At 38.2% G+C, this 24,969-nt stretch overlaps 1 protein-coding gene and 1 long non-coding RNA gene across 4 annotated transcripts in view; one reads left to right on the top strand and one right to left on the bottom strand.

Annotated features, from left to right (window-relative positions):
- LOC139816739 (uncharacterized) overlaps positions 1-24,969 on the top strand; it is a 93,378-nt gene that overhangs the window by 51,640 nt on the left and 16,769 nt on the right. The window lies entirely within an intron of this gene.
- The window catches only part of LOC139816742 (uncharacterized), a 10,898-nt gene continuing 3,775 nt past the window's right edge, over positions 17,847-24,969 (bottom strand). Inside the window, exons 1-4 of one of the 3 annotated variants that reach the window (XR_011733071.1) lie at positions 24,776-24,849; positions 24,080-24,145; positions 22,033-22,380; positions 17,849-21,338 (exon numbers count right to left, since the gene is read on the bottom strand). This is a non-coding gene — a long non-coding RNA (uncharacterized lncRNA). Of the gene's footprint in view, positions 21,339-22,032; positions 22,381-24,079; positions 24,146-24,775; positions 24,850-24,969 lie in introns of those variants that run through there. The other 2 variants (XR_011733073.1, XR_011733072.1) reach the window with 2 other exon arrangements.

A 24,969-nucleotide genomic window follows, 5' to 3' on the forward strand; every position in this document is an offset into this window, starting at 1 on the left:
GGTGTTGAATTATATTTTATTAAATCGGTGTATTCGAATATTACGCAATCCATGCATAATAATCCGCTTTAAGCTTCTCCTGCGCTCTCTTTGCCATGGCAGGTTGAAAACAAGTATAAACAATGGCAAACTAAGTACGGGCGTTGGCGGCACTCGTTTCACGTCGATCATATTTAACTATGTCGACCCTCGTCACTGTTGCAACAAATTCTGGCCGTTGTTGGTGGTCTGTCGGGCCGAAGGATCGGCAGTAAATGTGCCCCGAGACACGTCAAGCCGTTTGATATGGCTAATTGCCTACCACCTCCAAAATACCAGACGAGTCAAAAACCTAGGATTTTCCTCTAAAATGTTAATTTATATATTTTATTCAAATATGATGACACAAGGTCAATTAATATAAATGCAAGAATTCTATGATTATGAACAATGCGTGAACGCATTTTTTGGCACGGAAAATGAAGAACGATAAACATTGATGATTTTCACAAACGTCTAGAGAATATCATAGTTGTTTTATTCCATGTTACAGTTTATTTTTACGGAAATAATTGCGTTTCTTAATTTCTTTAAGTATATTGAGGAAATATAACTGCACATATACATATAATTATTCAAGAAAAATATATACATGTTATTATATGTTCAATTAATAAACTATGCTTGCAATCATAATCATATGTGGAAAATGTACTTTTTAAATATGAATTTGGAAATATAATTTGTCTGCTATTTTGCAACGGCAATTTGTTAACATATTTTCAATGAAATTTTATTACTTGTTTGCGGAGTTTTAAGGGATTAGTTACGGGTCTTTAAAGAAGAGCTATCTTTCGAAAAATACGTAACAAGTGACAAGACGTTTTTTAAGAGAGACTTCAATAATAAGATATTGTTTATCGAATATATAGGAGATAAATTCTGATCGACACGGCAACGCCGCCAATCAACGATACTGTCGATCAATCATCGAGTTTGGGTAGTCATTAATTAAAAGCGGAATTCGCACGAATGAACCGGCAATGAACACTTGACCGGTCGAGCGGCCTCGCGGAACATCATCCCGATCGGTTTGAAGTGATTCTCTATCCCCCTTCTCCCGACCTCCCTCTTCCGCCCGTGAACGAAGGGTCGTTCGAGGGCGGTTAGAAGGGTATCCGGAGATAGGGGTTGAAATTCACGTAGTATCACGGGGCACCCCCATGACGGCTCCCTTTCGGGGTAGAGCGGGTCCGAAAACGTGGCGTCCGTCAGTCCTGCAATTTCGACGGCGGCTCACGGCCCTGTAATTTGATCAATTAACGCCAGCCCCGCTATACAGAGTAGCAGTGGCTAGGCTGTGGAAGGATGATTGCATCGGGTCGACGTGAAATACCTGGCCGCCGCGGAATGACGCGATTCCACTAACCTGCGATTACGATCGGTGATCGTGATCCCGTCGATTGCCGACATCTTCGGCAAGTACACTCCCATTACGATCGTCGAAAAATTATTGTTTAAGAGATTTAAGCGCGGAGAATCTCATTGTGTACCTCGTTTAGGCAGACACGAAGGTGGTGGATCGAGGATTGCGAGGGGACGTAAACGCGACGCGAAAGCGGGTGCGTCGAATCCGATTTGAGGGTTGCACGTTGTGCGCGTAGTAATTACTTAAGCGCGTTGCAGTGTAGGAAATCGGCGCGCCATGTATACGTGGAAATTGCATTTCGCAGTACGTCACACGAAAATTCTTTATGTCGGGATATGTCAATTTTGAGTGAAGCGGGCATTGTACTTAAAAGAGTACTCCGGATACGCGCTTGACTATAATGGATCGACTGATTCGTAAAACTTGAGCCTTGCAGTTTACAATCTGTCGTCATGGCGGATGACAAAAAGCTATTTGCGCGAAATTCCGTAAACACTAACGTTCGATGTCAGATATTCGAATTTCTGCATTCAGTGGACATTGATTTGAGTCATTAATATTGTAATATTGCGCCCTCGTGACGCGATCACCGCAGGTATCTCAATTAATTTGTTAATGAATTGAAACTTTATCGTATTATTGTTTGATTAAAAGTAATGGCTATGCATTGTTAATGGGTATTTAGCTGAAAATATATTCTTCGTTTTGTGTTGATTTTTTTGTCATATTTCAATATTTCAATATAAAATTCATTATTCAACGTTAAACCGTTACGGATTTAAAGTTTGAAGTAATAAAGTGACATTTATTTGAAAGATATTGAATTATATATATTTGTGGTTAATAAACAGTTAATATAATAAATATAATCTGATTAGAAAATCGGATTCGCTTGTTTGAAAGCAATCACGTTTGAACTATGGGCGATAATCCAAGATTAGATTGAGCGTGATACAGAGTAATGCAAGTGATCTGTAACATTCTGGTTTTGGTATTGTGCACAACGCGCATATTACTGTCCCGTCGTTAGCAGGACCTATATGACGTCATTAGGACGAAGTGCTGTTTACCGAGTAGTTAGCACATAATTATAACGCGCAGGCGCACCGCAATGGTTTATTTATGGCAATGTCGCTTGTTACTCGTGTGTATAAACCCTATACGTACGATTTCCGCTTGCATCAATTAGCGATTTGGCGTAAATGACTTTGCGCTTGTGGGTCCGTAACGATTAAAGAGAAGTACCATTCGCGAGGAATATCGAGGAATACATCAAAGGAGTTGAGATACGAAATTATGTTAGGCAGTTAGAACAAAAGAAATAATAGAATGAGAGAAATGTCAAGTTTTCTATTCATCATTACTATATACATAGAACTGAAGAAGGCTATCTGTCCTGAACTATTATTTTCCTCTTTACTTATAATATTTTATCAGTATATGTCATGTACGTTTTTGACATTGATTAGGAATTTTTTTAACGTGTTTTTCTTTAAGTAAAATTTTTTTTCCGTTCAAGAAATACTGAATTGAAGATTAATGTAAGATCGTTGAGCACGCAAAAAGCAGTATCACCAAATGCGTCACAGATAAACGTGTCAAATATATTTTCTTGCTTGAGCTTTAGTTCTCTTTCACTTTTCTTTCGGATAATTTCAGTTTATTTTTTATTTCTTTTTTCCTTTTATTCTTTTTTGTGGAAACACACAATGTACAATACAGTTGTGTAATATCAGCCAATGCATTTCGCGTCATGTTTTAACGTTGAAAGAATCGGGGCCCCGACCGCGTCGACGTCGGGCGGAACGCCGTTAAATTATCGTTTACGATATTAGCCGCCGCATTATCACTCAACGTTTCTCGCGCTTCGTCGCACAGATCGAAAACCGATAGCCGGTTTGGATATAGCGGCGAGGAGCTATTCAGCGCCACGATGTTTAGCGTCGCCACCGGATTAAAGGAACCGTCCGCGTCTATCCCTCCGTCCGTACCCTTCCAGCAGCTTACCGATCTCTTCTCGCGATTTTGCGCCGTCTCTTGCTAAATACATCCGATGCTGGTCTCCGCCATTGCTGCGCTCTTCTGGCGCCTCGATATTATAAAACCATTAACATCGCAAGGATAACGAGCTGCGGCAAGGCTGAGCCGTTGAATATTAGCGTTCTTGTCACGTCTGTTTGCACCCAACCGCGCACGGATACTCCTGGAAATATTTATGCCATGGACATCTGAAATTCGCCGCGAAGGGATCTGGATTCGTCGGATTATATTTGTTGGATATTGTATGTAGGAATATAAGTTTTTGCCGCCGGCGGTCGCTTCAGCATTTTCAAGGATGTGACACCATTTCGACGTTTGGGGAGAATAATATTAAAGCAGATATTTCTGTGTAATGAAAATCGTTTGACTGGATCACTTCTGCACAAAAGATAGATTTTTCCATTTTTGATGATATAACAATCTAGACATGTAGATCTAATCGTTGAACACATATCGTAAAATTGTGAGAAACCATGAATGCGGGGAATTGCGTAAAAGTAACCAAAGACACGCAAAAGTCAAACAGACAGTACGTTTGTGGTGAGTCATTTGTCTGCGATATAAGTGGTCTCTCACTCGTCTTTTATGCCTTGAACGGCGCGGCGTGGCGCGGTGCGAGGAGAGATGGCACTACCTAAATTAAAAATACATGAGATTCTGTCTCGTGCTTGCCGGTGACTTTTTCTACTCTATGAGAGCATCTTAATTACCAACCGATCTTGCGAAGGCGACGAAGAAAATACCGGAGAAGGAAGGGAGACCCGATAAGTGCTGCCAGAAAAGGGTGCACGGAGACGAAGGGAGCGGAAAGGGCCTCGAGTAGGGCTTTTTCGCGGAAGGAGGAAGGCTTTTCCGGGGGAGTGGGAAAGGCTGACGGTACACTCCAGGAGAGGAACACGCCGGCAGTCTGCTGCGGCTGCCACCAACGAAGGGGGAGCGGAGGTGTTAATTAACTACTCGTCCCGTCGCCGTCAGGGACATTCGAGAGAAGGACTCGACTTAAGTTGGCCACTCCGCAGTCATTTCGTCGCTCGTTGAAATGCTCGTAAGATAGCATGTTGATGATACACCGACGACAGAAAGAGAGAGAGAGAGAGAGAGAGAGAGAGGGGTTGAACGAAGTTTTTAAGGCTGAGCAGTGGAGCGTAACTTCCGCCGTCGGCGTCGGCTTTTCCACGTTTTCCCTCCACGGAAGTGCTCCCTCGAGCGCGATATAGCGTACGTGGGCTCGGTAAAACGCGATGCGGCTTTTCCCGCGAGTTGCTGGCGAGTTCAAGCGTGCTGCGTTAAATTAGAGTGCGAACTACTTGCTCGGCCCATTTCATCACCTTCCGTGTTGCATCTAGCCGTTTGAGAAACGATGCAATTGCGCAAGAGAAAAGGATAACTCGATATACTTTTTCAGAAATAAGATATCTAGCAAACAATTTTATTAGATAATTATATTGATATTATATATTAGGTTGGCCAATAAGTCCGTGCGGTTTTTATAAGTATAAATGTATATTTATAAAAACCGCACGGACTTATTGGCCAACCTAATACATAGACACATTAATAAATGTCGCTTAACTTATAAAATCGATTTGATCGCGTAATCATGAAGGACCAAGCGTAAAGCCGGAACGGAGAAGGTCCGCTGAAACAATCAGGAGAGGATTGAGAGATAATCGTAGATTACCGTAGAACTACTGAACCGGCACAACGAATTGGTGCGTCCCCCGTATTTCATCTCTCCTGGTTTAATCGATCGTACACCTACGAGCTCGCTGAATAATTCCTGTCGCAAGCAGAATAGGTAAACCTGGAATTTATTACGCGTCCATTGCACCCTACTCGCGAGAATCTCGGGAATCGGTTTCAGCCGTTCTCGAAATCGGTGCGATCACCCAACGGTTGAATAATAACATGAGAACTTTTAACCAGTGATAAAGTGAAATGGATTTTGTACATATGGCGGGACTTGATTCTCGCTTTGTGCGAAAGTTTAGCTGATTTCTTGATAATTAGAAACTTTGTTGCTTTTAACGTATATTGATTTGTAGTCTTTAATAAATATTTTCCTAATATTTTTGAAATATCAGCACGTTCGTATAATGATAGAAAACAAGACGCGTTCTAGCATCGATAAACATAATAATAAAATTACGAAATATCGCGTGAGCATGACATAATTAAAATTTACATCGAGTATAAATTTACTAATTAACGATGACCGAAACGCTGATAGATGTGTACGCATGTGTGGAGTTAGTATTAATTTATATTCCGAAGAGGCGCGTTTCAAAGGGTCACGTTCCCCGGGAAAGCTCGGCGCAAATTAATTATGTAATTGTGGAGAAATTATTTAATGAGTTATAGCTGCACACATAGCGCACGATAAGTCAGTAGATTCTGATTTCATGGAGCTCACGTAACAATCAATAACCCGCCGTGCACGAAAATCCACTAAGGATCGGGATTATTGCTTGGCACGTAATCGACGGTATTTGCACCAGAACTCATAGTTTCGTCTCCTTTTGCTAACGAACCGCCATGGCGGGAGGCTCGACTGCAATCCTGACACGGTGAAACGGGTTTCCGTGTGGCACCTTAATACAATGGAACAATCCTTTTGTTTCTCTTACTGATTAGTGATTTGACGACGATTGTGCTTCGAATACGCCATCAAAGCAAGATCTGAATTTGAAATTACATGTGACAAATTTCATAAATGATGGCATTTTTAGTTACCGTGGTAAATCTTGTCGATGTTTCCCAGTTAATGCGTAATTTTCATATTGCTTTGTGAAAACTTTTAGAACGCACAGCCTTAAAATGACGTAAACAATATTTTAATTATCGCGCGTTTGCTGTTGTATGTGTATGTGTTTGCTGTTGATCTAATATGCATTACGTGGACACACATCGCTGAAAAATATTTTGTAATATGAAAGTTACAAGATATTAAATTCTGTAATATTTTTTATATTTTTAACTGTGTCAATTATAAAATAATTATAAAAGCGTTACACCTTAAATATGTAATCTGTTTTGTCGTGAAGTTTAACGTGTCGCGTTACCATATTGTCAACTTTTTGAGAGCTGAGTGTTCTTCGTTATGCTAACGTTCTTCTGCAAGGCAAGACAAGGCAAGAGCAATAAGAGAAGGCTAGGAGGCGGGGATGTCGTTAACGATCCAATACAAAGCCGTAACTAGAGTGGATGTCACCCCAGCCGCCGTAGTGCACCCTTCAGTCCTCCCGTGAATGGGATGAGAGGAGATCGGTAAGAGGTGAGACCGAGAGAGAGAGGAGGAGAGAGAGGGAAACACTCACACATATAAACACATATACCGATTCGCCACCCACAATTCCGCTTGCGGGCACTGTAATTTGCTGTATGCATGCATCCAGAGATGGATAGACACGGCCGCGCGGCCGGGCAGCCGAGCAGGTCCGGGAGATCTATGGATTTATGCAAATGCAGGCAGTTAGAGTCCCGAGCAGCCTCCGCCGTTGAATAATGCGTTGATAAGATAGGAGACCAGCGCTCATATGCCGCTACCTACCCTACCATCCGCCATTGATTTGTCACCCTTCTGCTCCGAAATCCACCTTCGCAATCTCTCCCCGACTGCTCCTGGAACGTCCTTACCTTTCGCGAAGAAGCTCCCGTGGGTATGCGGCACCGTGCGACCTGTACGAATGATCATTAGTAATTCCGTATGAAGAACCTGCATCTTCGTGGCGCACGCTGGTGCTCCTGGTTCTTTGATTGCGATATTATCACCTATAAATTTTTCAAGAACTAGATTTTTTTAATTCTTTTAATGACAGATTATTCTATGCAACTCTGCCGTCTTTATTATAGGACCGGAACATTTTGACAGTGATATGATTGAATAGAACAATTATAAGCTTCGATTTGGCGTAATTTGCAAAATTCATAAAATACTTTCATTGCTGGGTAGAAACTGAATCAATAATTGCAACGGTAGAAAGAAATTCGCTTTTAGCTTATTATTGAGATTGAATCCCTTTTTTATCTTCTTTAATATTTTTCCTTACGCTTTTAAATATTTCCATTTTTCTTTATTTGCCTTGCATTTCCTTTCCGATTTCTTTTAAAATCTTGTTAGCAATTGCCATATTGGATGTTTATAAAAGTTTCCAATCTGATCAATTCAATATGCCAATGAATCTTTACAAAGAATTAATTTGTGTTCGTGTATTGATTTCAGAAAGAGAGAGAGAGAGAGAGAGAGAGAGAGAGAGAGAGAGAGAGAGAGGGAGAGAGAAATAGTTGTTAATAGAGTTTATCATAAAATGATGCAAATACAGAAACTTAATTAAATGTAATTTTAGATAATACTCTTTGCTAATAATTGCTAACCGTAATCTCAAAAAGTATTTATACAAGATATTCCTAGAATAATCTCCATGGAAAACTTATTACAAAAATTTTTTTATTGTTATTCCATGATCATCCTTCATGATTATTGTGAAGTATTAAATTATTATGCATGGCCAAGATTCCTCGCGGAATTCATGGAGTTTTTTTCTCACAGAGTATTCCAAATTGTAATTGTAAGTCACTTTTAACGACCGTGCCGTAATTTCGCGGAGAGCGCAGAACGTGCATTGTCCAGCATTGTGCATTGTGTTCAACGTACTTCTATTACAGAATCCACTACTTACTGTCGTAAATTGAATCAAGATTCCCGAGCTAAGCGCGCGCGCCGCTCTTGATGAATACAATCCGTTGGAAACCGTAAAGTTACGTCTGTGCTTAAGGATGCATAGAATGTGCATACATGGCCGTGTGATGCTTTCAATCGTTATATTTAGTGTACGGCAATAGAATCACGCAAACATGTAAACATGCTTACTTTCTATTTAGGTTGTTTAGTGCATTAGAATATTTAAATTGAGATTCGAAAGTACTCTCTTAGCTTGGTATTTATGTAAACACGTTACCTACAATTGCGAAGTCGGTGCACGCGGTGCACACACATATGCGTGCAGCGTTGTGTTCGCCGAAGATCTAATGTTTCAGTATAAAGTTCGTTGGGTGGGTAAAAGGGTTTAAGCTAAGTGGCAAATAAAGGGTGGTGACGACGTTCGAATAGTGTCTCGTTTTTCTTGATACCCTCCCGGCTCGTCAAGGTGAAGAGGTCCCTCTATAGGTTTTCGGAAATGGAGGGTCGTTGCAAAAAGGATACTTCGCGCGGTGGAAGCATTTTTACGGGGGACGATGATGGCGGGGTCTCCGTGTATGTATACGTATATATTACGGAAGAAATAAAACGAGACTTCACCTCCCTCTCGACTAACTTGGAGTGTACCGGAAATTTAGACTCCCGTTCGATTTCCGTGGTTTTTACGGAGTATTTGCCTATCCGACTATCCGCGTAACTTGTAATGCTAGTCCGCTGTACCTCGCATACGATCGTATCCTGTGTTGCTTAGGTTTCGAGGATTAATCATTGCTTCAGTTATGTGAAACGTCTGCGCAAAGAGATAAGTTTGTATCTTTAGCTCAAAGGGAACTATCTCCGCCTGTGTGCAGTTCCATTTTCTGTACATAAATATCATCTATCTGTACATTTAATTACGTGATTTTAGCATTTTTTTTGTTATTTAATACGATTTCACGAATTTGAAATAGTAGTTCCAAAGAAACTACAAGGAAGTAAAATTTATTAAAATAATCAAATAGATATAAAAAATATAATAGTTACACAGCAGTGATAAATAAAAGATATATATAAACATACAGAGGAAATACATAGAAAAGCAGGATTTTAATTTAAAAAATATCGCTTTATTTATTTGGAAAATATTTTATTTTTTTCTGTAAAATATATAAATAAAGTACTCAGACATATTCATGGCACTTAACGTTAAACAAACAATCGCAATTAATCAAATAAAAATCGTCTATTTCCGTTTTAGTATTAATATCCAGCTAGTTTTTTTTTACAATTGTTACAATGATTCCAATAGATATTCTGAAACATCCATGAATATTTATTTATTCCTTAAAAAACAAGAAGAAAAGTTCATATTTATTTTGTGCAATCATTTTTACGTAATAAATCTCGGCTATGTATACATTATAGAGATAGTCGATGTTTAATTTATTCCTTCGGTATTACATCTGATTCCGATTTCAAGCCGTTTCCATCATTGACCGGCCTTCTGTATTCCGTGAAACGGACCAACTTAATCCCGCCGTTAGGCTGCCTTCAAACCCTCTCCTTGTCTCGAGTCGGAAGTTGCTCGCGGTCGGCGCTTTAACTTTCGAGTGGTGCATCCGCAGCGGGGTGTGCGCCTCCGGGTTGCAGGGCGATTGGGAAATGCAGGTCGGATAATTCGGCGCGATTGGCCCTCGTAAAGCCGGGTCTGCGAGCTCGGATCCAATTAACGGCGGTGGTTTGTTGCCGGGTGTACAGTTGATTGAACTGGCGAGTCGGCCGAGGACATCCGCCGACTCCCTCCGCGTTCCCTCGTGCCCTCTTTACGATATATACTTTACGTGTGCCGGTGGCAAACGTCGGCTGCCGCTACGTACTTAACCCAGCAAGGGCCGTAAAGTACTCGAAAACTAGGAGAGCCACCGAGTTCTCTCGTGATTCTCTCTTTCCCGCTTCTTCTACACGTCTTCCTCCTTCCGATTCTTTCGGCCCTATCCTTCTTCCAGGGCTAAACTCAATCCACCTTCGACGGGACCGTTAATTCTGTCTCGTTGTCGGTAGGTTGGTTTCGATTCCGCGATGTTGCTGATTGCGTGCTTTCCACGCTGACCTCGGTATAGCTTCGTGACGGGTGGTTCTCGTTTTTTTTTCGCTGTAATCCTGATAGAAATGATTTGATAAAAATGGTACGATTTAGTTGTTGCGACAGGATTTTTCGTCGAGACATATATAAAATGTATAGAAAAACGTTTCTGTGTAAAATATATTACAGATGTTTTAGAATTTGCAAATAACATAGCGGAAACAATACGTCTCAGAGACAAATATGTCGATGCAAAAGAAATCTAATAATTTTGAAATTGTTTTACAAGCCACTGAATCTTAGTTTATAAAAAATTATAATATGGTTGAGAAATTAATTTTTTTGCATAATATTAAAATAAGTATACATGCATTTCTTCGCAATAGGTACGCAAAATTATAAAAAAATTACTAAATTATTAAATGCTGTCAAACACAAGTAATAATTAAGATCAAACAACCCCCAAGTATTGACAAAAGCGTTAATGAGAAATTGCAGGGGTTAACTTTACCGGGGAAAAAGAAATCGAGAGTCTTGTCGGGAGCTTTCAAAGTTGCGCCGAATACAGACAAGGTGGAGGAATGGCAAATAGCACGGACATGACAACGATATTGAAAATATCTGGCTGAATTGGAAATCGATTCGCAGACGAGGGACAGGCGGACGGATGGAGGTGATGGCGCTTTCACGTTCCAAGATTCAAAATCACATATATTTCGTCAAAAGTGTCGGTTCGCGGCAATGAGAACACGGCGAGGTTACGAGGTAATGCTATCAGAAAACGAACCGTGACTTTCTTTACCATCGTCTGTCGTCTAATAACCGACTGCTACATAATGCATGAGACAAAAATGCTGAAGTTTCTCTAGTTGTGTGTTCGGAGGTTATTCCTCGTCTACGCGGCGCGGCATATAGGTTGAATATCAGTGTTACTCGTTCACTCGTGTGACCTCATCTTTGCGACCGATTTGCTTCATTCGGCATTATGTTCATACTCGGGGCAATTTACATGGAAACACTCGGACCGATTCGTGGAGTTAAGCGCGACACGATTTTCAAATAGAAGCTCAAAACCCTCATCATCGAAAATGTAAAGGAAATTGGAAGTGAAATTTTACGATCGAAATAAAATAACATTGTCGAGTAAAATAATATTTTGCGATTAAATCTATACGACGAATAGAGGTTTGATTTGCCTAAAATATTATTGCGATAATTGCAACGTTTTCTTTCTATTTTTTGAAAAATTCACGTACACGCGAGTAGATTTATTCTATTCTACTTAATGATACTTTTTTTTTGCTCGATCGTTCACTTCGAATTTAATTCGATTCTGTGTCTTTCAAGAGCGAGAGTAAATAATACTTGAGAAATTGTTCGTTTTAACGTGAAGCGTTCAAATTTGCTGCTCTCTCTTTCTCTCTCATTCTCTTTCTTTCTTTCGCTTGCCGCCGTTTGCCCGTAGTCTCACGACATTCGTGTCTTATTGTTAACTATTCTTATTCGTTTGCTCTTAAAACAGTGCCCTTTCAGATCTTAATGAAGACCTCTTTTATTTTTCTCTCTTCGTCTGCTGCTTCCTAGCACCGAACGGATAGTTAAGTCGTCGCGTTTCGCTAGAAATACTCTCCTCTAGTTTCATTTTTTTTTCTTTCCCTCTACGTCTTTTAAAACGGTGTTTGGCATGCTTCCTTCGATTTTGCAGTCTTCACGGGTCATAAGTCGTTAACCAGCGTTGGCGACTAATCGTGATGTATCTAATTGCATTGGTCAGCAATCGGGGTAAGCGCCTTACGATAATGCGCTTACCGCGTGAGATTTCGACACGTCCTACGGCGCGACGACCATTATAGAAATTATAGTACCACGTTTGCCAAACAGGTGGTCACGTATGAAAGCGACCGCAACCATTGGAAGTGCAACGACGTATTGGTGAAAATCTCGTTGCGTGGATTAGAATCGAGGACGGTAACTTTCCTTTCAGACGGTTGCATTTAGTAATTGTGCAATTTCATTGACATTTACATTCGCATCAAATTCTATTTTGCAACAAGGAATTGAGGAATAATACTGCTGTCGATGTTTGCATGGGATAAATATACGTAAGATGGAAAACACCTTACGTGTATTTTTAATTTTTTTAATTATCTTTTTACGAAAAGTATTACGCAGACATGAGGAAAATAAACAATTAGCAGTTTAATAAGTTTTACGGTGAGTTAATGCAACATAGCAAAGTGTGATATGAATAATTAAAACAACGGTTAAGTTACAATTGTTGTAAACACATAAGTATTTCGCATTATTCCTGTATTTTTCATAAGATTGATAATACAAATATAAGCTTTAAAATAAGAGTAAAAATACGTTATAATAATTCGAATTTTTGAATGAGATAAATCAAACTTTTAATTTTAATTATCGTAAAATTATCATTGGATGTAAATTATAATATTAATTCGCATACCGCTGCATTCCTTTACAACATACTTATATGAAGCACATCAAATGTAAGTATGCGCATAAAACGCTTTACAGCGGTTTGTAGAAGCGCAGGAGCACATATCTACGGTTTGTATGCTGTACGCACATAGAACGAGAAGAATCACTTTGTCCGCGCTCCATTACCAAACTGTTTTAATTGTATGTCCTCGTAGCTATATTCTCCAATTCTCTGTCTCGGATGTTGGAAGTACAGATTGCACGCAACTATAGAGTTGCATGCAATCGCAGTTCGAAACAGAATCAAGATACTCATGAACCGGTTAGAATTACTGTTTCAAAGTACATCTCGTCATTCTCGTCTAACAAAAGGCAGCATTCAGACACAATCATTGTCTAGTAATTCGATTATATTAATGAATGTACGTTATCTTGGAATATGGTAATGGAAAATAACATTCAGAATATAATGATGACGAAAATAATAATATTTTGTATAATATAATAAATAGTGTTTGAAACATCATCTTTGTGACAAGCTTTGAAATGCGTGAAAAAAATATTTTTAGAACATGAGCAGTTGCATCGCCAGAGAATAGAGACACGTTAGATTCATAATTTGAATTATTTTAACATGCAACGTATAAAATTATATAATTGTACGTAAAATACACGATAAGTTTTTGCTCCGTGATTTTTGTATACCTAAATTTTTGGCAAGTAAAAATTGAATAAAATGTGTATATCGATGAAATAAACGCTATAGTCGGCGATTTGCATAATTTGTGTGTTACAACTGTGTACCGCGGGATTCAGGTAACGCGGATATCAAAAGGCCAAATGAATGAATTATGAGCCTGTATTACAATGCTCGCACTTAATTGGTGCGCAGATAATATGGCGGTTGAACGGTTCACCAGGTGAATTATGGTTCCGAGTACTCTCTCGTACAATCGCGCATATGTAAATGCATCCGAACTCACCGCTGCCGGCAGAGGGAAGAGGTGGACGATTGTTATCGGGGAGAGCGCGCGTATATTTTGTTGCTCTCGCATGCGAAACCGCGCGTATTTTAGTATTTTTCCCATTTATTTTTTTTTTTTTTTGATAGCAAATTGCAATGGACGAAATGTAATTTCGTAAATTATCTATATATATTCCAAATCGACATTCGAGAGACGGATGCTCGACCGCGTGTACTTATCTCCGAACTTGTATTTGCTCGTGGCTTAACTACACGAAGGGAAGTCGGATGGAAGCGTTTAACCCCGTCTCGGTATGATACATTCGTCGTGCCACTTCGGTCTATAAAGCGCAACTTGTGAGAAACACTCTCGCCGATGGCATTGGAACTTTCCGACGTAGAACTCCGCGCTTCATCTACTCCAAGTGGCTCATATATTCATATTTGTAATGAATTTCATGTGTAACTTGATTGTATGGTGTCCCTTTATGACGCGCTGCTACCTGCGAATTGTATCGCAGATAGAAGTTTCATGGCAGTTATATCCCGCGCCCATTGTATGCGAGTAATAGTTTCTTCCCTGGATTGTGTAATATGCACAATCAAATATTCAAACTCCAATTAGTGTAATTTAATGTTCGTGATGAATAAACTATGGTATCGGTCAAAATTACTTTTCTGATCGATATTATAGTATCAATATTTGCACGTTGCGATATTATTTAGTACAAATATTTATTTTATTTAGAATGTTCGATACTTACGTGTTTACCTTATTTATTATAATTTTATTGACCTTAATTATTCAAATTGAGTTCGCAACAATACTTAACTCTGCATTTTCATAGGATTTATGTCAGCTTTACCGGTCGTCAGTCTATTTTGCAAATTGTTTTGTTACAGCTTGGAAGCAGAGAGTTCTTTTCGACGAAAGTTTTCAGAGAACCGAAAAGCGGTTTATAGCGTAAACTTTAATATGCCGTTGCCAACGATTCCCGGATTCGCGACTCGGCAACTTTACCGATCATAGATTACATACAGTGGATGCACATACGCTCGCCCATGCATGTGAGTGCGCGTTCGCTGCATTGGCACACGGTATGACGGAGTACATAACCTACATGAGTTCTTTCGTACGTTTATCTACGTATGTACCGTCGCGGTCCATTGCATGCATGCAAATGCAAACGTGTAAACGTAAGCCACGGTAAAGTGCATCGAGTTTTAAAGCAAGCGCATTGTCGACTTGTCGCTGCACGCGAAACATTTTTCCACGTTCCTTTCCCGTTGCTCTTTCTCTCTCTTCTTATCCGGCAGTTTCGTGCCTTCTTTTCTTTTGTCTACGACGCAATATGCCATCGTCTAGCGGCAAATGGTCATCGTCCGTGAAGAAGTGTTATGTGAGACGAATGAACAATGATCCATATTTGTTTCGCCAAATTCATTCAAATTTACGCCTTTATACCTGCATTCGCGGTTTCTGCCGATTTCCCAATATTCGTTACTTTTTCGCGACGCTTGTATCGCACATGCAAATTGGCATACTGGCGAAGTTATGCAAAATGCTGCGCGCACGGGATTAGGATCGTACCGATTCGGAATAGTGTGTTAAAGGATGTTTAATTGAAACGTATGCAAATTGCCGAGGGTGCCGCGAGTCTAGCACTTCGTATAAGTACTTTCTCTCATTTGACTTCTCGAGGGGTTCTCGCTTTTATCGCAGACGGGAAGTTTTAACTAGGTTTTTAATGCCTACACTTTCCGACCATTCTATCCATAATCCGCAAAATAATCACCCCGTGCATAATTCGGTGAAATACTTAAATAAATAATTAAATGATTCTTGAAAGTGATAGAGTTTGGTTATAAAAAAAAAACGGAATCTTGTGTTTAAAAAAGAAACAAAAAATTAAACGTGTTAACTGGTGAAAATTTTAATAATTCTTTCGGATATAGGAATTAAATTAAATGTATTAATTAATGCTCTCTCTAAATGTTAAATCATAATAAATAATAATTTTAATTGAATCTAAAAGAGAGATATTAAATATATTAAAAGAGAATGATTATCAAGTTTCTGTAATATAGGATATACCTTTTAAAATATTTAATACTGATAATCTTTCCAAAATTAGATATTTTAGTAATGCAGTAATGCATTTTAGTCATCATTGATTAATCTTAAGCTATACTAGATATTATAGATATATAATACATTTTCAATATATCTCTCAGAATGGATATAGCTTTCAGTTATCCAAAATATGAAAAATAGATTTTGCATGTCTCCATCTTGATATCTGATATATCTCGAGTACTTCCGAGAATTGACCTTTCTGAAATCGCATTCGAGAAAAGAATCTCGGGGAGAAGAAACACACACGCCACATCACATAGCCGATAGAAATGCGTCTTTTCGTCGGCCTCGTTCGATGCACGTCTCCACGGATAAGCGCAAGCCGTGAAGATTCGCAACGGTTCCTTCGTGCCTCGGCCGTCCTCGATTTTAAGCCGTCCCGCCGCGTTATCGTTATCGCTCTCAATTTGGAACGCGTCGTGCCGCGGTTACCGTCGTCGCCTGTTCCTCACCGCGAAAGACGCTCTCCCGTTTTTTCCCCCCTCTTGTGGGGTGAGAGGCGAGCCAAAGCCAAACAGTGCCAGGTATCGATCGGGAGCAGCTTCTTCAACTTCCGGTTGTCACGACGATGTACCCGTCGGTCGGGCAAGAGGGATGACAAGAAAGAAAAACGCGGCGGAAAGAAGACGGGAGCCGAAGCGAGAGTTGAAGGGCTAGGCGAGCGTAAATGTGGCTAGGCAAGAAGAAAAGAAACGATCGCGGCAACTTAGACGAGAACGGGCACGTTTTGCCAAACCCAACCCAGACCCGGTCTCTGCCGCCCTCCAACGACCGCATCCACCAACTTCTCACGTCCGTTCAACCCCTTTTAGCACTCGCAGCGACCGCGCCACTTCCATTTCGAGGGGGGCCCGCGCAAACGTGTCCTCGCCACGCCGCCGTTACAGCGGTATATAAGTTTTGAAGTTTATATCGGTTTATGTTGGATTAAGGCTTTCCCGGGGGCTGTGACGTTGCCGGTCACTTTCGTTCGCCATTGTGTGTCGCGTGTTCGAGTACATAATTTTCCGTTGCGGTCCGTTTTGCTCGTTGGCAACACAACTTTCAAACGTCGGCATTTCTAGTAAAACATGCGTGTCATTAATTACTTTAATGCGAGAGAGGTGAGTTCCGACAAATTACCGAAATCCTATAAATTTTAGTGAAACATTCATCGCAAAGTACTGAGTTTTCATTTGTACAATGGAATAGTATAAACGATTTACAGTATTTTTAAAGATTGGGATTTTTCGTTTCAATAAAACCACTTTGTCGCTCGTTTCGGCGACACGACAGCGACACTCGTATTTGCGATATATTTCAAATAAAAAGAAGATAAAGTTTCTTCTATATACGACTTAAAACCGCTCAATATCTCTAATCACACGAAAAGGAACGATAGCAAATTGGTACAAACATTGACTTGATCGTAACCTATTGATTAAATTCGGTGTCAGATTTTACCAAATAAGTCTTTTCGGGTTTTAACTAACCTATCACGGAGTCTTTTTCTCTCTTTTGATTGTGCTATCCCTTTTATGTTCACTCACACTTTTTCACTCTCTTTGTTTTTGGACTGAAAAGCAAACTTTTTCAATGACCTTCTCAATAATTGAGAATATTTCTGGCGGGATCCTATTATCGTTATCTATAATATTACATTTTATTAAAAATTTGCAGATTACATGTGCATCAATTTCTTTTGCATTATAAGTTTTCCAGAGCAACCGTTTTGTTATAGATCACCAAGTGATCATTTATCTATCGCCATTATATCGTTGTTTTTACGTGATTATTAACATTATTAAATAATATTTTATGCTTAACACACCAACGATATGATTATATGTATAATATATAATTTTGAAATGACATTATGATGACCGTGATATATCCGATTGTAAATTTAAATTTGGAGATTTAATTTTGTGTCCTATCACCATCATTTAAATCTTGTAGTAATAGAAATATTTTCAACATAACAGAAAATAGAACAAATTCTATTCTTTACCTTTATTATAAATATGAAATTATATATTGATTAATTATTTAAACGATTAATTATGAAACAGTTACTGATTGCAATATTAATAACATTAATTCCAATAAAGAACAAAATTTATATTGTAACATCATGTATACAAAAAATACTATGCATCGCAATTCGATCACAAAGACCTTTGCGACGGCCGTTTAAATGCACAAACACATATTTTTTTCGTTGTAGAAGTCCGGAAAATAATTCGTGCAAAACGAAAGCGTCACTCCGTCCGCCGATTTCGTTCTTTTCCGACTTTTCCCCTTTTTTTTTCTCTTCCGCAGAGTTAGAATGACGCACACGGCACTCTTTGATTTCTCGCCCGACAACGTTCCACGTCCTTTCCTGCACTTTCTCCGTCTCGTTCTCCCTTCCGCTATCTCGCTCGGCGATAACCCGCGTCGTCTTTCACGTAATGACGAGCGGGTAAAACAATCATTAATCTGATCTGCCTCTCTCTTTCGCGTTTGTCCCTTTCGTTCGCTTTGCAGGCGCGTAGGGACGAACATTAATTATCGGAAAAAGGTACGGTAAAAACGTTAAGCCCACGTGAGCCCACATCTCGCCGCAGCGAGCTCGAAAGTCCGGCGTGGAGAGCCCGGGAAAAACCTACTTTTCCAACAGTCATTTAAAATCCTCTCCTATGTGTATATACCTATACGCTACCAGGTATCGGTTCGGATCGATCGTAACGATAATCTCGGGTTATATAACGCGCGCGCGTACATAGTAACCAGAAGCAAATGCACATGCGGAGCGTGCAATCGTTCCGTCCCGATAGGCGTTCTATTAATTTTAATTCGCGAACGAAATCCGCGGATATGCGCGCGGCGCCGCCGCGCCGCGCCGCGCCGCGCCGTCGTTACATTGGAATTCTCCGGGCCGCCCCGCTGCGAGAAAATATTTAATTCGTTTTGCGTTTCACAACGGGGATGCGAGAGTGCAACGTATACAAGCGATATCGAATTCCGCAGCAGCGCGGCGGCGGCTCCGTAAGAAGATCTATTTTTACACGCGAGGCGCGAGCGGAACAGCGTTTTCCCTCGCATTCCTTCTCCCCTATTCCCGGGGTCCCCCCGGATAGCAACGCGGAGATGCATCGCGATCGGCGCTCGTTTTTTAAAGATATCTTAGACTCGATAACGGAAAACCTTGTTACACTCTCAACGTCCGACCGTATATCTAGTCCCCATCTCTCCGCTCCACAACTCAGACGTGTCACCAGGGGGGTGAGGAGGGAAGCTAACGACAATTCCCGTATTCTCCGCCCGTTCGACAATGCGTCCTTCGCACTTATTCAAGTTTTTCTGATCGATTTTCGTTGGAATCGCTGCACAAAAGCCGCCTCGTAAATTCCCCGTTGACGACCGAGGAGCGCGATGAGCTTTCGACAAGCCTCATTCTGCAATTCACGTCGCCGTACGTGCAAATTAATTACGCCGCATGTAATTTTTGACGGATACGAAATGAGTAGTTTGCCAAAATTTACTCTCGCTGTAACGCATTATTATATTAAACGGCAAGTCATATGTGAAGTTCTACCTATAGATATGTTAAATAGATAAATTAACCCTATTCACTCCAACCAGCCCTTTCGTGTCCCAACGAGTTTCTAATCCTCGCATTATAACTCACGAACGAATTGACGAAATTTAACGTTCCAAAGCGCAAATTAAAGCTAAAAGTAGTAGCTTTAATTCGTGAGTTATGATGCGAGGATTAAAAAGGGCGGAAAACACGTTGGAGTTAATAGGGTTAAATAATTTTGTTTACAAATTTATGCAGTAGTTGCTAACAGAATTAAATATTTTATTTTACATTTTATACATATAAATATATACATTCGCTCAAATTGTGTACCTATTACTGAACCTATATTAAAGATGTATGTCAGGTAGCTATATGTAGTATAATTTTGTTTTCTTGATTAAACAGTGTAGAGCTAATCTCAGAAATTATTCATAAACAACATGGTATCATTGGGACAGGAGAAGCGTAAAAATCGCAATTTTGTCCCATTTTTGTACTTGATATTGTTTAAATAAATCATTAAAAAATTGAAAAAAATATATAACCAGAAAATCTTAAAAAACCGTAATTGCAATTCTCGATGTCATAGAAGTGTACCATAAAAATTTCATCCATTTTTACCGTACATGAGCTGCAGAGATACATATTATAATTTTACATGGAAAGTATATCTATATATATATACAATTTTTGTAACTTTTAAAGCAAATATCTTAGAAACAGGTCGGACAATCAATCGCAAATTTAACACAGGTTTTTGGGATATATAAGTGCACAATCTCTGTAAATTTCAGCTTTATCCTGTTATTTTGACATATAAGTGACATACATCTTTAATTTCTCTTCTACATTTCATATGATAAACTTTTTTTATTATTGACATATTACATATACATTACTCGCAATGAGGAAAATTGTTTGTTATACATCAGTCTTATCAACAAGAAAAATAAATTCTTGTCTTCTGTAGAAACTGTGATAAATTTCGAAAATTAATTTGTGTAATAATATAATTACTGCGAATGGAATGTCATCAAATGTGACATAAATATTAGTCATTTATATTGTCTATCATTAGATCGTTCAATTTTCCTACCTTCCGCCTTTTTCTATCACATTTTTATCAGAAAACCCAGCAGCCTTTCTCTATATTTGTTTAACACGATTTTAAACAGTAAAACATCCGATATACGACAGATTGTACAATAAAATCAACACCTCCGTAGATTGTGTATAGCTTCGGAATATTCGCGAATTTCACCGGTCGCACTTATTGGCGCGGATATCGTCGCGTTGGACGCCGTCGATTGCTTGCAGGCAGGCTCTCATCTGGAAGCGGCGCGGCGCCAAAGGTGCTCGAGCTAAACGGCGCTCAACTTTTAAATTATTACTCACAAACAATACCGAGATTTTATTGCGCCAATAATAAAAGCGGCCCACCCGCCGGTCTTCTCACCTTCCTCTCCCGCATCCTAGCATTCTCCCTCCCTCCCCCCCCGCCCTCCTGCCAACGTGTATGTGACGTTTTGTTATAGCTACGAAATATGGTCGTTACTTATACTACGGGGCTTTACCCACATCGACCGATGTCTTTAATGCTCGCGCTGGGACACATATACGAGACTACCGTACAACATGGGATTTTGTTACACCGCGATCTTGTATTATAAAGGGCCGTTAACGGTTCAACCTTCACCGTTCGCCCTTCTTCCTTCCTTTTCTCACCGCTACGTTACTTTACACGGTGTAACGTCGCCGTGAATAGATGTTATGAGTTCTTTTATGCGGAACGGAGGAAAATGAAGGAACTATGACGGCCCGTGTGGAAGGACGATTCTTATCGTTCCGCTAGTTCCATGGGTGGCAATGACCCATTTTATAGCAAATTTTTGCGTAACGACTGCAGCGATTGGTGACGGAAATACTTGCACGGCATATAAGTTATGGTGATCGAGCGGCTTTAATTATTATCGTAAGGATACCCACGATAATTATAATAGTAACTGCTATCCATAAGAACCGAAAAAGTTTGAAACATGCTGAAACAAACGAAAAGAAGTTATTATAATAGGGAATTTTTGCAATACCGTCTTTCAGATACCGTAACCGTATCTGAATTGTTCAGATACATTCATCAATATTAGAATCGAAATCAAATTGTGCACATGCACGTGTAAATTACTTTAATAGGTAATGCGTCTGTATAAACGTCACAATAAAATTTAATTTGTGATTATATAACCGTCATAAATATTTCATTTCTACCTGATGTAGCTATTTATGCTAAAATGATTATTTTTACGTTAATCTTTTTTGGCATTTTAAAATTAAATAAATCCTTCGATTAGTTCTAAAGAAATACAGCGAGTTTCAGTAGCGCTTTTTTCCTAATTTTTGTAATATAGGGGGGAGTCCAGGAGACTTGACCATAGAGGAGAGTTGAACCACTTCAAATATCTCGTTCAAATTTTGCGCCAAGCGCGTAATTGTTAAGTTGCTGTATTATATTATATTGTTGTATTATATAAATATTATATAAATACAACAATATAATATAATACAGCAAATTAACAATTGCGCGCTTGGTGCAAAATTTGAACGAGATATTTGAAGTGGTTCAACTCTTTTCTATGGTCTGCAAGTCTCCCGGACTCCCCCTACTTTACTTTCCGTTAAAGCACACGTTGTCAAATCGATGCTTAACTAATATCTACGACATTCATTTTAACTTACGTGTGGGTTCTTGTATATGTCTTGTTACTAATACTCTGGTATGAGGTATGCTCACTGGTTGATTTTGTCGTTGCGCCGATTCATATTGCGGGTAAGTCGATTGAACAGGCGTATTATTCAGATAAAAAGTAGCCGGTAACGAACACGATAACGGCGCCGAAGGTGATGAACGGACTGCTACATGTGGATATCTTTGGTTGAACTCTGGATTGTATGTCCTTGTAGATGTAGATAGTCCTGTTGCCTCCGCGTATGAAGGTGGTGCGGCATTGCTTATCGTATAAATATTCGGTTTATTCTGAAGATTCATACTGGATTATCGCAACGCTGTAGCAATTATTGCAAAATCTGAAAGAAGAAAATATTGAATAAGATATTTTTTTCTAAAAAAAAAAAATTAAATTGTTAAAAACGCGATAAATTAATAATCGTGATTGGCTCGGTGATTGATATATCAAAAATATATATAACTGGTAAAGACACAAAGAAATAAAAAAGGATTTTTATTAAAGATATTTATATTATACATATTTATATATGATAACGACTTTACATATTTTATTTTTTTAGTGTAGTGAATTATTCAAGTAAAAAGTTTCATAAATTGCTACACAGGTAGTAAAATGAAATGTGTACATGCACGTATGTTTTATATATTGACAACAGTCTAAATTTAGAAAATATGTTGTGACTCTCATCCATTATTATCCATACTGTTATTTTATTTGTATTCTTATATATGAGCTATAAAATTTGTCTCTGAAGAACAGATAATATATTTTTCTCATAGTTGTTTTTGTTGATGACACGGAGTTTAACATGATAAAGATTTTTTTATTCGATATATCTCTATTATACATATTATAATCGTCAACAACGTTTAGATCATTGGTCAATTATAATCATCATGACGTTCCGACCGTTTTTGGTCCTTTTCAATGTAACTTTGATGCTAATATATGTATATAAGCATTCTCTATTCAAATTAAAACCAATGCTCTATACGTCGTTGATGATTAAGTAGAATTAATAGAATAAACCAGTTATGTCGAATAAATAAAAATTCTTATCGTTGATTATTTACTGGCGAGTAAAAGTTTCTGATGTGATTATATTTAACATGATTGCGATAAAAGAAATACCCAGAATATTCCATGCGATAACATGATATATTTTAATAAGTTCTTTTATTATATAATATACACACACACACACACACATATATATATATATATATATCGTATGAAGATACCGATATCACGTCATGTTCTTATCTCTATAGATTCGCAGTAAACAAATTTTAGTTAATATTTTTATCTCTTCCTGTGTATCGTTGGCCGGAAGCAATTCTTATAATGAATTATACGTGCTTCGCGCCCATGATGTGATACAAAAATAACACCACTGACATAAAAACGAATTTTCTGTACGTATATAGCGTCAACGACTGACATAAAAATGATTAATATCGAGCCGTATCATAAGCATATATAAATGTATGTTTTCATATGATGGCTTTCTCTTCGTTTTTCAAAAAAGTACATATCAGGTAACATATTTTCAATAGTAATTTGTTATGTGATTTTTTTGTCGACAGTGCAAATTCTATTTTTAACTAAAAAAAAAACACATTTGCAAATTAGAGCTGAAATAATCTTTAATTAGATTAATTAAATAAATAGTTTTTAATTAAGCTTTTCTCGAATAAAGTTTTATTGCAAAAATGATTAGTAAGGACAAAAATTTTAACAAACGTTAATACAAATTGTCGTTTTATCTTCGAATTTTTTGTAGTAAGTAATTATAATTTAATAGTAGTATATAGGGTATACTCATCTACATGTATTCTTCAGATGCTTTTTTATATACTTTTTATCTATTTTCTTTATTTTAGTTATTTTATCTGGTCAAAATTTATTCTAGATTTTATTGTTTTCTTTATTTTGATTTCTTCATATTAGCTAGTTTCAAGAATTTCATATTTTATGCTATTATGATAAGTAGTGAATGACTAATTGTAAGAATAAGGAAAATTCTGTTATCGTACCTGGTGTATCGCTGACTTCTTCAACGATGATGACGTCAATGGTTTTTTTAGTGTGCAAATCGTAGCCTGCAGCAAGATATATACATATACATATACATTTTGTATTGTTTACAAAACTATGATAATTGCAAAAATGTTTAAATGGCTCAATTATGATGTTTCAACTGACGTTCAATTCTGAAGCGTCTGAATAAAAGTCAAGTGCTTGATTTCGGTGCTATAGCAAAGCGATTACATATCAACGTTCTAAAGATAACACGTCACGTAGCCATTATCAGCCACAAATTTTTTCGCGGAATATTACATGTTATTGAACAAATTTTATATTTAATGATGCTTAAAAATAAAAAGTAAATTCTATTGTAATATTGTTTTTTTATTGTCTGTAATTTGCTATGACTCACTGTAATTTATGTTTTATGCATAAATTTACTGTAAATATTTCAATATTTGATTAAACGTATATATGTATATTAAATGTCCATAGACATGTCCCATGATATCTACAGTAACACTTAACTTAAATTATCCACGTAATAAATTTATTAATATGTTTTTCTTGTTAGATATTGGAGGCAAACACATTAGCACAAGTACCGTAAAATTTATGCGAGAATTAGATAAAATTAGATTAATCTCAAGCGAATTGTGTTATATATTTTCTTCTTTTCATCTTGTATAATATAAAAATCTCACTTAATAGCGCGTTTACACGTGGCTTTATTGGACCGTTCCTGTATTATCACTGTTAGTTACTGCATTGTGTTATCTCGTGAACTCTTAAGTATGTACGAGAACAAAGAGATAGATTTTATCAATATTGGCGTTATCAGTTCTTGATACTCCCGCTTTTAAACAGAAATTATATACGAGCAGAAAGTTTAAATATA

Source organism: Temnothorax longispinosus, chromosome 7 (assembly GCF_030848805.1).
Source record: "Temnothorax longispinosus isolate EJ_2023e chromosome 7, Tlon_JGU_v1, whole genome shotgun sequence".
NCBI lineage: Eukaryota > Metazoa > Arthropoda > Insecta > Hymenoptera > Formicidae > Temnothorax > Temnothorax longispinosus.